Source organism: Cupressus sempervirens, chromosome 2 (genome assembly GCF_028749045.1).
Source record: "Cupressus sempervirens isolate cs-2001-9-10 chromosome 2, ASM2874904v1, whole genome shotgun sequence".
Lineage (NCBI taxonomy): Eukaryota > Viridiplantae > Streptophyta > Pinopsida > Cupressales > Cupressaceae > Cupressus > Cupressus sempervirens.
In genome coordinates, this window is record NC_143119.1 from 650,646,066 (window position 1) to 650,656,943 (window position 10,878).

Below are 10,878 nucleotides of genomic sequence, written 5' to 3' on the forward strand. Positions count from 1 at the left end.
CATTCTGCTCTTTGTGCTGCTTGCAATTATTCTTCATTTTCCACTTATGATAAAGGAAAATGTCCTTTCTTTATACCTAATCCATAAAAAAATTACTTGAGTTGGTTGTTACACCTTCTCAATTAATTATTATACGACCACATTAAGAACATGTTACACTTCATGATAACATTAATCTTTCACCTTGTAACTCGAATAATTTTTCGTATGTGTAATATTATGATGAGCGAGCTTAGCTACATCATCTTCAGAATGTCTTCTTCACATCTATAACTTCGGCTTCTTAGAATAACAACTTTGTTAAGAGATATAACAAGTTTACCAAAACTAGCTTCTGTAAACTCTATCTTAGAATAGTCTTCACTGAAACTTGCATAGCTTCTTCCAAATTTAATATCATATGCTTCCAAGGTTAGCTGCATATACTAGGCACTTAGTATAATCTCTCTTTAACCTCGCTAGTGAAAGTACTCAATGATCTGTCCATACCAACTTGATCTTTACCGATGTTCTTCTATCAAATACCATAGAAAATTGCTATATTGACATCAAAGACAAACATAGTCACGAATGTGATGTATCACCCTGATAATGATCTAATCATGTTTCTACAATACTCCCCCATAGAAGTATCATTAGCATTCATGCTTCAACAATCTCCCCCTTTGGCATTGATGGCAAAATAGATGAAAAACATCTAGTTCCAAAAATACCAACTGCAAAAGACTGTTAACCTTTCTTTTCAAATCCTCTTCATCAATCATTCTCCCCCATTGATATACCTCAATGTGCTTTATATCAAATTGTTACCTCTTCCAAACTATTTATCATGTTGTACGTCTCCCCCATTGACATCAATGTTAAAGGTTTTAGCAACCATCAACCTCTGCAACAACTACCTCTAACTTGCTCAAGTGTCCAAAGACACTATTAAAAATCACGTCCATAAAGAATCCTAGATGACTTTTTACATCATGGATACTTCCCCATACAGGAAGCATCAACATTCAATCCAGACAAATAATAATGCTCTGTTACACTAGACTGATGCACTCTTGCATCATCTACTTTGATGTACGAAGGGTCATAGCCCCTAGCATACCTTGCAAATACTCAAAAGTATCTTTGGGAAGAGGCTTAGTGAAAATATCTACAATCTGCTCTTTGGCGTCTACATATTCCAATCTAATTTCCTTTTCTACAAATTTCTCTCTCAACATGTGATACTTGATAGAAATGTGCTTAGTCTTAGAATGCAACACTGGATTCTTAGATATAATTATTGTACTTGTGTTGTCATAGTGTATGACAATAGGTTTGCCAAATTATATCCTTATATCCTTCAACATCTACTTCATCCAAACAACTTGATTACAATTTTTTGTTGTTGCAACATATTCTGCTTTTGTTGTACTTTGTGAGATACAAGCATGCTTCTTGCTTAGCCAAGAAACCAATCTTCCTCCAAGAAAGAAGGCTCCACCACTGGTGCTCTTTCTATCATCCATACTGCCTGCCCAATTAGCATCAATATAAGCATATAGAGTGAAATCATTAGATCTGTCATACCACAATCTGAACTCTGGTGTTCCTTTCAGGTATCTAAATATCCTTTTGACTATTGCATAATGTGTTTCTCTAGGATTAGCTTGAAATCTTGCAACAATTCCAACTGTAGTTGTTATATTCGGCCTTGTGTAAGTCACAAATTGCAATCCTTCAATCATAGATTTGTACTTCTTCTACTCAATAGTAGGTGTCTCATCCTTTACAGGTAACTTGTGTCTAGTTACCATAGGTGTTCCAACTGGTTTACATGTTTCCAAACCAAACCTTTTAGTAAATCTTTCAAATACTTAGTTTGAGAAATAAAGATTCCTAGTACAATCTATAATCCTGGGAAGTATTTCATCTCTCATAGCATACTCATTTCAAATTCCTTCTTCATTTGTTCTGCAAACTTGTCACTTTCATTATCATCTCCTCCAAATATGATGTCATCAACAAATATTACCAAAATCATCAATCCATCATCTATTTCTTTCCAGTATAAATTGTTGTCTGTCATACCTTTGCTCAATCCAAGCTTTGTCAAATGCTTGTCCAACCTTGCATACCAAGTTTTGGGTGTTTGCTTCGAGCCATACAATGCTTTCTTCAATTTGTATACTATGTCTTTGTCATCTGTTATAGGAAAACCTTCAAGTTGTTCTATGTATACATCTTCTTTAGGTTCTTCATTCAGAATGCTCACTTGACATCCATTTGATACACCTTGAATTTCTTACGTGCTGTATCGGCTAAGAATAACCTTACTGCTTCTATTCTGGCCACATAAGCATAGGTTTCATCTGTAGTGCCTGCCCCTAGATCGCATTTCTGTTATCATTGTCAAATTCTTTTAGGTTGATTTTATGCATTGATTAGTTTTAGAGATACTGGATTTACAATATTATGATATTATTTCATGTTTTGGATTACATATATACTTGTTGATTTCATTTCATTCATGTGTTGTTAACGATATCTTAATGATCCTAGTTAGTAAATGTGGTTTCTTTTATAAAAATGTTAACATGATGTCTTTAATGATGATTATGTTGTATTGATAGAGATGCATTATTATATGTACGCATTTGATGATACTTACCCCATACTTGCATGTGTATGGTGTGTGTGTTTATTTTATCTTTCTGTCTGACGTGTTTGATGTGGTTAAGGGAGGGAGTCGTAGTCACCTGCTAGTCGGGATCTACACGATGAACCACTCCTCACCATTGTCTGTTTAGTTTAGATATATTATATATAGGTATATGCTCGTCTTTTATGCAGGATGCAGGTACCAGGCATCGACTTCCCTGAATTGCCAGGATGAGCGTGCCCTATTACAAATACTCAAATGGTGAGAATGGGAAGATAATGATCAGGTCCAATCCTAGCCATAGCCTATAATACTTGTCCTGCAAGGAGGACTCGTAATAGACTGTCTACTTTTTTTAAACCCGTGAGTATTTTGTGCGTATGTTGTTTTGTGAGTCTTTGATGAATTTCTGTTAATTAAGTCTAATTAATAGATTAAATTAATAACTTAATTTAATGGAAAATAATTATGATATTTTGAATATTTAATTATATTTAATTAATTGAGAAATTAATTAAATATAAAGAATTGAATTGGAAGATAAAAGTTTTAAGATTAAATTTAGAACATGATTATATTTATTTAATTTAATAATAATATATTTAGAGTGCATTTTTAAATAAATGCTAAATATTATTGTTATTTAAGTTAATAAATATTTTATCAATTAAGTTTCTAAAAATGAAATTAAAAGTGAAAAGATATTTAATTATCATAAAGATTATAGTTCACATGATTTATGCATGAGTTGAAAATAAAAGAAATTAATTGAAAAGATTAAACATGTGAAATTAATAAAAATATTTAATCGCATTAAGTGTGCATGAGATTTATAAGTTATAAATTGATTAAAATAGAAGTTGAGTGGAAGTTAAATAAAGTAATTTAATGATTCACTTAAAGTGCATGAAGGAAAAATAAAATAATATTTTAATTAAAAGCAAATTAATTGTGCAAGAAAGAATTAATTAAATAAAATTATTCTAATTTAGAAGTGGTGGTGACGGAAACCCTAAAGGATAATTAGATTCTTTATTAGAGGGTTTCCGGGTCATTATTGGAGAGAAGTTTTCAGACACGGGTTTCAGGGAACACACTTTTGGAAGAGGAACAAAGAAATCTTTGGAAGTTTTGAAGGGTTTGGTTTAGCAAGGGATCACCAGGTTGTTAGCATCAGATCAAGGTAGGGTTTGTGAACCATTCTAGAAACACTTTCGGATCTTTGTCTTCTTCGTGCTTGTTGGAAATTGCTTTCTCAAATTTTATTGAATGAATCTTGCTACCTTTCTTCTGAATCTTTTGCGATTTGATTTCTTTTGGGAATCGGGTTTGAAAAAAACTATTTAGATAACCTCGTTCTTCAATTGAAAGAGGTTAGTATTAAATCAAGATCTGAGTTTTGGATTAAGAAGAAATTAAGAAATTTAAATTTGGAAGGGTTTATTTTTGGAAATGAAAATCTTAGGATGGAAAATTCAAAGGGTTTGATTTATTTTTCCTATTAGACTAAAGTTTCAATCATGGATTAAAAATATATACGTATTTTATTATGAACTGGAAGAAGTATTGTGTAAAAATGATATATATATATATATATATATATATATATATATATATATATATATATATATATATATATATATATATATATATATATATATATATATATATATATATATAAGTGAGATAAAAGAAAGTTATATAATAAATTTTATATATACACAAAGTTTTTATTATTATAAAGTTATATAATAAATTTTATATATACACAAAGCTTTTAATTATAATAATTATAATAATAAAAGCGTTTTTCAAAATTTTATAAATTATAATTATTATAATAATAAAAACGTTTTTCAAAATTTTATAAATTATAATAAAAAAAATGTATTTCGAAATCATATAATTTTGAATTTAAAATAATAATAATAATAATATTGTTAGGGTGGGGATATACCCCCCCGTACCTGCTGCGCGCAGAGACTGCCGCGGCAGCCGGTACCACTGCTGCGCGCAGCAGGGTACCTGTTGTCGCAAGTACCAGGCCGACGGGCCTTTAAACATGCCGAATTAAATACATTTTTATATTTTGTTTTTTTTTTTATATATAAATTTTAATGCGTTTTTAAAATGTATTTAATAAATGTGATTTAATAATGTTTTATTAAATGATCTTTATTAATATTTAATAATTTAAATATTAATATATTTTAATGTAGTTTTCATAATCATTAATAGTTTTAGTTAAATATTAATAAATTGATAATCAATGAAGATTTTAATATAAGTATTTAAATGAACAATTATTGATTAATTTAATTAATATTAGCTTAATTAAAGTTAATTAATAATGGACATTATTTGTAGAATTGTAAAAATAGATTATTGATTTAATGGAAGATATTAATGAGGGTTTAATGATTTTAATAAAGTCGAATTTGTTTTATTTAAAATCATTAAGGATTGTTTTTATAACATAAATAAATAAATGATTATCCTTAGCTTAGTTATAAGGTAATTGAACAATCATTTAAATATAGAAATGGGTTAGTTAAAAAGGAATGATTGCAAAAACTTATTACCTCAAACATGTGTTTAACTGAAAATGAAACCTTATGTTCAACTTAACTACGTGAGTTCGATTAAGCCAAACATGAAACTTACTCTGAGTATCTGTATGGTTTTACTTGTACTTCCTATGCTTGAGATTTTGGCGTTGTTTAGATGTCGACCAGTCTAGGGAGTACACCAGAGGTTTTGTGAGATTTATTTTATACTATTGATGTGATTGGATGTCATGATGTGTTTTGACATTCATATTGGAGATTATATTTATGAGTTTTATTTGTGGAGCTTTTATGTGTACTCGAATGGGAGAACCATCTTGTTATCAGGTTGCCTATTAAGGAACCGAGTTTGATTTTTATGGGTGTTGTGGTATGAGACACAACTGTGTTTTTATGTGCTTAGGAGAGGTTGTCTAGGTACGTGACTTGGGAGTGGCTTGCATAGGGGTCCGAGACCCAAAGTGGTCAGTACCAGGGTAACCTAATGCAAGTTATGTAATAAGTGATAATCTAGTAATTAAAATTTATGGGGGGAAACACACTAAAAAGATAAGTTAGAGATTTTTGATCTACCCATGCCTTTAGTGCTTGTATAGACTAAGGATGGGAATGAGATGAGTGCCTCGTCTTCTTGAGAGGGCTTTCTAGTTTCCATATGTGTGATGTTGAGGGTCCGAGGTTCAGAGTAACTAGTCCAGGGTAACTCAACGCTTGAGGGTCCGAGGTCTATTAAGAGATCAGTCCAGGGTAACTCAAGCAGCCATGTGATGACACTCCCTAGTATGTAGTCTGAGTCTCCTCTGTAGATTTTGTGTATCTCTGGTGGTGTACTTATTGTTGGTGGTGTATCTATTGTCGGATGTGTTTATTATGGTTATTTACTTTCATTGATGATGATTGGTGATTCATGGATGATGTACTTTTGACATGTGGCTTTTGACTTGAGGTGATTGTCTTTTGTTGACTTTATCTTATGATCTTGGTCTTTGGTTTATACTTGGTTCATGTATGATGTTTGATTATGTGGTGTCGGTATTGGATTGAGTGTTCTTACTTTTGGATTATTTTATCTTCTTGAGTAGCATGTGTTACCTTTGAGGTAGTTTTGACTATTAGGGGTACCTTGCTTAGGAATGTTTTATGTTTGATAGCCGTATGTGGATCGTTCATTATCTTCCCTGCACGGTGGGAGTGGAAGCCTGACTAGGTAACCACGCGGTCGGGAGGTAGTGCCTTCTTACCATTTGGGTTCCCCTCACATTGCCAGCTATTGGATGTTCGTTGCAGAAGATGTACCTTTATCATTCTTATTTCTTATCTCAGAGACTTCTTTTCAGATGATGTATATATATGTGATCATGTATTCTGATGTATTGTATCTATTTTCTCATACCCTGCGACATGTGCAGTGGATGTTATTTAGTGGATGTACTTTCATTGTGTTAGTTATACTTATGCTTTGCTTATGCGATTATGTATCTATTATTTCTTTATGATTATGAGATATTGTACTTGGAAACTTAAACTAATTAATTTAAAATCATTAAATGTGACTCAACGTAAAGGAACTCTTGAGGAATTGAAACTGTATCTATATTTGCATATGTGTATTTGTTGTGTATGTTCATATTGCTTCCGCATTAATGTTATCTTGATGTTGTTTAAACTTCAAAAAATATATATATATATAGTTCAGTAAACATTGTAACATGTTAGGTTTATTTCTCTTGGGTTCCCGAGCGGGGCATTACATCATCATAGTCTATTCCTTCTTGTTGTGAATAACCTTTACATACCAGTCTTGCTTTATTCCTTACAACTTCACCTTGGTCATTCATCTTGTTTCTCAATACCCATTTTGTTCCTATCACATTATTGTTTGCTAGTCTAGGAACCAATTCCCGTGTCTCGTTCTTCACTATCTGATCCAATTCTTCTTTTATAGCTTGCTTCCAATAGTCATCTTTACATGCTTCATCTGCATTCTTTGGTTCAACTTGAGATATCAAACATAGTTCTTCATTGATTCTACTTCTTGTCATCACACCTTTATCTCTACTTCTAATGATCTGCTCGAGTGGATGTTTCTTTGTCATTCTCTTACAGGAAGTAGGAGTTGTTATCTCAACTCTTAGCTCTGTTAAAGGTTCCAAGCTTTGTCCTAGCCTTTGTTCTCCTTTATTCTGCAAATCATTGTTAGTTTCAAAGAATACTTCATCATTCCTTGGTTTAGTAACAACAACATCATTTGAATTGTAATCAACTACTCTTTCTTGTATCCTGAATTTCTCATCAACTCTTACCCAATAATTTTTTATACCAATTGTTAGAAACAATAGTCTTAGTTCTCAGATTATAACATCTATAAGATCTACTTTTCAATAAATAACCAAGAAACATACCTTCATCATTTCTAGCATCACACTTACCAACATCATCATCCCTTTTGATATAACACTTGCTACCAAAAATTATGAAATACTTAACTATAGGTGAGTGAACAGACCACAATTTATAAGGGGTCTTGTTTGTGTCTTTTCTGATTTGCACTCTGTTCATAGTGTAGACTATTGTATTCACAACTTCTCTTCAAAACATCCTGGATACATCATTCTCAGCTAACGAAGGTCTTGTTGCTTCTGTTAGTAACCTATTTCTTCTATCTACTAAGTCATTTTGTTTAGGTGTTCTCAGAGCTGATAACTATCTTTTGATTCCATTAGCTTCACAAAAGATGTTAAACTCATTTGAAGTAAACTCTCCTCCTCTATCTAATCTTAAACATTTAATCTTCATACCTAATTTATTCTCAACTCTATTCTTGAATATTTTGAACTTATCAAATGCCTCAGATATTTCTTTAAGAAATGCAAGCCACATCATTCTAGAAAAATCCTCAATGAAAATCATGAAGTCTCACCATAGAATCCTTTAGTATTTGTAGGACCACTAAGATTTGTATGTACAATCTCTAATTTTGTTGTAGTAGTAAACTTCTTGCTGGGAAAAGAAGTTCTAGTATGCGTTGCCAATACACACTCCTTGCAAATTGTGTTAGTAGGCTTAACAATCTTAGGCAAATCTCTAATTGCAAACATGCTACTAGTCTTCACAATGCTGGTAAATTTTATATGACAAAATCTCTTATGCCATAACTAGCTGTCATCTACCTTTGCAACCCAACATGTCATTTTAGTAGGATTTAGCTAAAATACATTACCTCTAGATCTAGTTCCTGTTCCAATTACCTTTCCATCTTTGTATCTAATCATGCATGTCTTCTTTGTGAACTATAACTGATAACCTTTATCCATGAGTTGTCCAACACTCAAAAGATTGTGCTTCAAACCATCAATAAAATATACATCTTCAGTGTTAGTTTTATCATCAAGAGTTATAGATCCAATACCTTTAACATGACACGTTGCATTGTTTCCAACTCTAACAATGCCTCCATCGTGACTTTTGAAGTCAAAAAACTTGTTCATGTCACTAGTCATATTATGTGAACAACCACTATCAATTATCCAATCAGATTTCTTTTCAATTTGTCATACCAAAGCCAAATTTTTTGGACTTTCTTCTTTAATAGCTACAAATCCTATTTCATCATCATTAGCACTTACTACTCGTTCATCAAAATCTTCTTCATTTGCATATAAACACTCTCTATCTCTTCTAGGTTTGAAATTTCCTCTATACTTTTTCTCCTTTTTAGGACACTTAGATGCATAATGACCAAATTCATTGCAAGTCCAACATTTAAAGATTTTCTTACCATCTCTTTCTCTTCTTACCAAAAGGGCTACTCCTTCTAACTTTCGGTCCTCGTCAAATCTACTACTGCTAGCAAAGTCTCCTCTAGCACTTGTGCTCCTTGATAAACTAGGTCAAATATTCAGGGCATTGAAAGTTTTTTTTGTTTTGGTCAATTCTCTAAACTATCTAAGTTCATTCTCAACTACTTTAAGTCTCCCAAGCAATGTTTCCTTTGTGAAATCTTTGGTATAAGATATCAACAATTGTATCATTTGAACTACTTGCTTAAATGGTGGCATCAAACTCTTCAATATATTCTAGATCACACCTCATCATCTTCTTTGGTTCCTCCTTGACATTTAATACCTGTAGTAATTTCTGATATCCTGCCTACATATTCTCTTATAGATTCATCTTCCATCATTTTAGCATCTTGAAATGCACGAATCCAACTTTGTAGCCTCAATTTCTTAGAATGTTCATCACCTTCAAAACTAATTTCCAGAGCTTTCCAAATCATATGAGAAGTATCAAGTGACTTTACTTGGTTGTACTCAATTTTGGGAAGTGCTGACAACAATTCTTCTCTAGCTCTCATATCACACATGAAAAGTTCTCTCTCTTCCTAGGTACAAGTTTCCAAATATTTTTCAACAATGATTGTCTTTGCTGATTTTGTCAAGATCCAATATCCTGGACCCATACATAACAGATGTGTCTTCATTGTTTCCTTCTAGCTATCATAATTTATTCCATCAAACTTTAGACTATCCTTTCTAAATACGTTTTCCATGGATCTCGTAAAGTTGTTAAACTTTATCTTCAAGGACCTGATAATATGATACCAATTGTTAGAAACAATAGTCCACCAAGATAATTCAGAGGGGTGGAGTGAATCAATTATCCAATAGTTAAAACATTTATCATCCTTAAATAATCTTAACCATTCAACCAAAGTAATCAACAACCATAACCAGATGCACATATACAATTACACTAGATATGTTAACTAGGGAGACCCTTGATCAGAGGGAAAACTCTGATGGGAATGATGTCCACAAGATGATGTACTAATATAAATATTCCTTGTTAGAGGATGAACCTTGTTAGGGGTCTATTACAACATTTAGTACATATAAGTCCCTATTAGGAGACTTTGAATCCCTGTTAGGAGATTCCAACCTTGTTTAAGAGTTGTGCCAACCTTGTTAGGAGTTGTGGAAGATAGAAGGACCCACTGTCCAAACAACTTCTAGGGAAAGACCATTGAACTCACTGTCCAACTGATCTCTCAACTATTCCTTGCAAAATAATTGTCTGTATTGTACTTTAACTTCTTTCCTTAGTCCTGTCAACTAGACCAATCACTGTCAGACCTTGTAGACTAGGTCATGAACCTCATATCCAAGTATCAAACTTTGGATCATGCAATAAAACCTCGACAACAAAGTTTCTTTCACCTTCACTCTACTCTGCTCTACTTAACTTCACATTCTGCTCTTTGTGCTATTTGCAATCATTCTTCATTTCCCACTTATGATAAAGGAAAATTTCCTTCTTTTATACTAAATCCATAAAATAATTCCCTAAGTCAGTTGTTACACCTTCTCAATTAATTATTATAGGACCACATTAAGAACACGTTACACTTAGCGATAACATTAATCTTTCGCCTTGTAACTGTTGGAAGCATGAATGCTGATGATATTCCTTTGGGGGAGTATTGAAGAAACATGATTGGATCATTGTCATGATTATATGTTACATTCATGACCGTGTTTTCCATTGATGTCAACATAACAGTTTTCTGTGGTATCTGACAGAAGAACAACAAAAAGATCAAGTCGGCACAGACAGATCATTGAGTACTTTCAGTAGCGAGGTTAAAGGAGGATTATACTATGTGTCTAG